Genomic DNA, 5484 nt, shown 5'->3' with positions numbered 1-5484 from the left:
CATTGCCACAACATTCTTGTGCCTGTAGCTGAGGTGTTTCTCACAAGGAACTCTGGCCAGGGTAGGGCAGAGGTATAGGCCCTGGGGTCAAGGGACTTGGGTTCTAATCCAACAGAGCGGTTATGACCTTGCGCAATTCGCTTAACCTTCCTAAACCTCAGTTTCTTCATCTGCAAAGTGGAGATAACACACCAGCCTTACACAGATCACCTCGAAGGACATTCCATTCCAATCCCTCTTGCCTGCAGATCAGAGCTTTGAAATCCAATGCCTATAGGCACCCGCCAGAGAACATAAACAGGTGAAGGGTGCTGGTATGGGGTAAGAGAAAGTAGTGGGGACTGTGGGAGAGCGGAGACATATGACCCCGTCAGAGGGGGCCGGCACCTCTCAGTTCCAGCCAAGCCCTGCTGCATGGGAGTGAAGACCCCAAATGCCAGCTGGCCCAAGCATTTGGAACACGTGCCCCTTTTTCCAAGAGATAATAGAAATCCTGACCTTTGCATAATGGCTTCCAATTTTAGAATGTTGACCACATAGTCATATATTTCAAAAATGCTATGTGGGTCAAACCAACACTATTTTTCATTCACATTTGCTAGATCATGGGCTCTCTGAAGGCAGGGATTATGTCCCTAATGCCCTGGTTTTTCATACCTGTTATCAGATAGGATATTTATGTATTTTTTTATTGTTTCAGGTTTTAATCTAAATTCCAGTTGGTTAACATACAGTGTAATATTAGTTTCAGGAGGAGAATTTAGTAATTCAGGACTTCCATACAACACCCAGCACTCATCCCAACAAGCACCTGCCTTTATCTCCAGCACCCATCTGGCTCATCCCCCCCACCTCGCCTCCAGCAGTCTGTTTTACGGTTTATCAGATAGAATATTTAATGAGATCTACTTCTACCTACAGGTACAGAGATGAGTATGATAAAGTGCCTGCCTCCAAGATGACTGGCATTTGATTATCTCGTTAGATCTTTTTAGTTACTGCCCCCACTTCCCAGACCTCAGTGGACGGAGCTAGGCCAGCGGTTCTCAGGAAGGGGGATTTTGCCCTTGAGGCAGAATTGCTGGACTCAGCAAGTAAAAATACAGGGTGGCAACATCCGACATACAGCTACTAAAAATTATTTGTTGTTTATCTGAAATTGAAATTTAACTGGGCATTCTGTATTTTGTCTAGCAACCTTGCACAGAGGGAACATCTGGCAATGCCTGAAGACATCACAACTGGGAGGAGTTCTACTGATGCCCAGAGAGTGCAGCAGAGAATGCTAGAAAACACCCAGCCCAGTGGCAACAGCGCTGAGGTGCAGAGGTGCCACTGTGGGCCAAAGCGAGTAATGACAGATCAAACGCATGCATGATGAATGAATGAATGAATGAATGAATGAATGAAGAGAAGAAGGCAGCTATTTAAAGGCAAAGGTGGAGGGGCACCTGGGTGGCTCAGTTGGTTGAGCGTCTGACTGCAGCTCAGGTCCATGACCTTGCGGTCCGTGGGTCCGTGAGTCCGTGAGTTGGAGCCCTGCATCGGGCTCTGTGCTGACAGTGTGGAGCCTGCTGGTGATTCTCTCTCTCTCTCTCTCTCTCTCTCTCCTTCTCACTGTCCCAAGCCTCCTTGTTCTCTCTCTCTCTCTCAAAATAAATAAACTTGGAAAAAATTTTTAAACAGCAACAGGGTGGCTCAGTCGGTTAAACATTTGACTTCAGCCCAGGTCATGATCTTGAAGTTCTTGAGTTCGAGTCCCACATTGGGCTCTGTGCTGACTGCTTGGAGCCTGGAGCCTGCTTCAGATTCTGTGTCTCCTCCTCTCTCTGCCCTTCCCCCACTCATGCTCTGTCTCTTTCTCTCAAAAATGGACAAACATTAAAAAAAAATATAAAAAAAGATTTTTCAAGGCTGGGGTAGAAAGAACACTGGGAATCTGTGGTCTTGGCGACTGCCTGGCCATGTGACGTTACTTCCTCTGTGTAGTAGCATTTCCCCATTCCTAAAATGAGGAAGTCGGAGCTAATCGATGTGTCTATAACTTCCGCATGTATCTGAATGGCCCTGAGGGCTTGTTCAAACACAGATTGGCTGTCCCTTCCACCCCAGGTTTCTGACTGAAGTATTCGGGGTGGGGGGGAGGCCTGAGAATCTGCATTCTTAACAAGTCCCCAGGTTGGCCCTTGGACACTTTTTGGGGAGCCTGGAGAAGACAGTGGATAAGGCCCCTCTTTCCCGGTCAGCCCAGGATCTCCAAATTTCCCGGCTACCCTGGGCAGGGCTGATGGGACCCCCAGAGGAAGTCTGTTCTCTTTTTTTTCTCTTCCGGAGAGGGCTAGGTGCCTCTGCAGGGGAGGGTCCAGGAGCTGGTTTCCCCTCTGGACAGCCAGCCTCACCAGCCCGTGCACTGTGAGACTCCGCCACCTACTGGTGGCATCTGTCCCATGCTGGGCCTCTCACGGGGCTACCTTCAGGGCCTGATTGAAGGAGGAACATTTGGGGTGACATCTTTCCCATCGGACCCCAGGGAAGCAGACTGTGTAACGTCTGGACCATCTGACCCCTTCCAATGACTCTGTTTCCGATATGGATGCCGGTGCCTGAATTAACCAAGGAAAATGAAAACAAAATGCACTTGCAAGTACGTAGGATAGCAGGTTTCACCAAACTGTTACTCTTTTTATCTTCTAAAAACCCAACGCCCAGTTATTTTAATTCACTAGATGCAAATGGTGGTGGCGATATTTATATGGAAAAGGATTGTGTCTCTTTATGAGTCTTTACTGCATACAGGTCCTCTTTTAGGTGGTTGCGTAAGGCCTGTTTAAAATGTGGTGATTCATTGATCAAACTCAGGAACAAACCAAACCAATAGCAATGTTGGCAGGCAGGCAGTGACACAGACACTGAGCCCACTCAGTGGGAGTGTGGCCTGAAAGGAGGTCGGCTCTGGGCTTTGCAGAGTGGGATAGCGGTTCGAGTGCAGCCTCTGGACATGGGCTACACCTCGGTTTCAATTCTAGCCTGGGGGGAACATACTATACTGGTCAAAGTACTTTCTTAATTTCTTCAACCAGAGACGAGCAACTTGGCATCGGCTGATGTTTGTCAAACTTCATCAGATCACCAGGACGGCTGGAAGAGTTCGAAGTACAGAGATGCTCCTTGGACAGGTCCAGGGGCCCTGATAGTACACTTGTCTTAACCAGGTCCCTTGTCACCTACGTGACACCCTGGTCAAGCCCTCCTGCAAGCCTTAGCTTCCTCACCCGGGCATCTTCAAAGGGTGATCGCAGGTATTAAGTGAGTCAGTCCTGCACAGAGCTGTGGCTCGTCTCGTGAATCTCAAACATGCCCATAGCATTTGAGATGGTAATTAACTTGTGGAAACTTATTTTAAGAAATTAATCATATGATCAAAGATGTTACGTTGGCATTATGTATGATAATGAGAACCAGGAGGCATTCTAAACATCCGATAATAGAGGAATTATTTAATAAATTACGGTACATCCATGTGTTGAAAGGTAATACAGCTATTAGAAATGAAGCTTTCTTTTTTTTTAATGTTTATTTTTTTTGAGAGAGAGAGAGAGCAGGGGGAGGGGCAGAGAGAGAGAGAGAAAGAGGGACAGAGTATCTGAAGCAGGCTCTGAGCTATCAGCATGGAGCCTGATACGGGCCTCGAACCCACGACCGTGAGATTGTGACCTGAGCAGAAGTCAGACACTTAACCAACTGAGCCACCCAGGCACCCCAGAAATGAAGCTTTAAAAAAAAATCACAATGACTTTGGAAAATGCTCACAATATAAATGAAGAGAAAAAAAGCAAAAGGTGTGGACGTTATGAGATGATATCCACATGTTAAATATATGAAGAGGTGTTTAACAGGGACAGGGGCTGGAGGTAGGGATTTGGGATGGGGGGAGAGGCCTCCTCCCCACTCCCTTCTACATTTGAGCCACTGGGGCATCGGTCCTTATCTTAGCTTCTCAAAGATACCACACGTTCTCTAACCTTAGGGCGCTCAATGCCATTCCCTCAACTAGAAAGCTCTGCCCTGTAATTCATTGTTCAGGTGTCAGCTGCAATGCCATTGCCTCCCCTGTGAAGCCCTCCTTGACTACCAAGGTAAGGTTAAATCCCACTGTTATAAGCAGTTCTTATATTTATAATTTTTGTCCTTCCTTGTCTGATGACTACACACCCCAGCGCATCACAGATCTGCCTATTGTATTCACTGCTGTATCCTTTGCAACGGGCCATAGTGTCTGGCACATAGTAAGCACTCGAGAAAAATTTGTGAACGAGTAGTCTTTGGTGAGGTCACTCAAGTGTTATTTGGGAAGCACATGGGAATCAGGAGTAGACTTGATCAGCATAATGTTAATAATCCTTAGGCAATGTTGTCTTCAAGCTCTTCCAGACCTTGGGCGGGTCCTTTCTCTTCTCTGGGTCTCAGTCTCCCCCTCTAGAAAATGAGATAGTTGGGTTTCCAGGACTGGCAGATAGATTTTAGCTTCGGTGCCAGGTCAGGTATTTTGGTGGTTGTTACCAGACCATAGCATTGGGAAGGATTCTGGAGCTGAGTGTATAAGCTCAGTAGGAAACTGTGTCATGATCAGTTAATGAGGTCTGTGGCCGTGGAAGACGGGCAGCAGTAGTCCGCAAGCCGAGTTTTGGTGTCCTCGGAATGTAATTCTTAGGGTTTTGGGGGGGTCATGGCCCTCTGTAAGAATCTGATAAAATTTGGAGTGCCTGCGTGGCTCAGCCAGTTAAGCACACAACTTCAGCTCAGGTTGTGATCTCGCGGTTCTTGAGTTTGAGTCCCACGTCGGGCTCTGTGCTGACAGCTCAGGGCCTGGAGCCTGATTCGGATTCTGTGTCTCCCTCTTTCTCTGTCATTCCCCTACTCACACTCTGTCAGTCTCTCTCTCTCTCAAAAATAAATCAACATTAAAAAAATGTTTAAAAAAAGAATCTGATAAAATGTAAGGCAGGTATTGCAAATGCAGCTTTGTGTAGGTGCAGGTAGAGGGCTGGGTATAACATCAGAATGGAGGCTCACTGCTAACCAGACAGCCCTTGCCTAGCTCTGCTGACCGGTCCTTGTGGGAATGGGCTCTCAAGTGGCCAAACCATAGATTTTTCAAAAGAAGTAAAAAAAAAAAAAAATCTGGATTTGTGTGTGAAATCCCTTGACTTTTAAATCTAACCCTGTGAGGAACAAATAACACATGACAGTGGGCTGGACCCATCTTGCCGGCCTCCAGGCTGCAACCTTTGCCCGAGGGCCCTTTCCTCGTGTTTCCTCATTGCGCATTTGCTCCCGCACCTGCCCCTCCCAGTGGGGATAGCTGAACCCTTCTAGATGAATATACCCACGTCCCCTCCCCAGGGGTACCTTCCCTTTTCCAAACTGTTGCCTGTGTATTTCAGAGGAAGGAGACAAAAGACTTCACATCCATTCACAGCTACC

The sequence above is a fragment of the Crocuta crocuta genome, unplaced genomic scaffold (assembly GCF_008692635.1).
Source record: "Crocuta crocuta isolate KB4526 unplaced genomic scaffold, BGI_CrCroc_1.0 scaffold127, whole genome shotgun sequence".
Classification (NCBI taxonomy): Eukaryota; Metazoa; Chordata; class Mammalia; order Carnivora; family Hyaenidae; genus Crocuta; species Crocuta crocuta.
The sequence above is the reverse complement of the archived record's forward strand: the minus strand, read 5'-3'. Positions refer to the sequence as shown.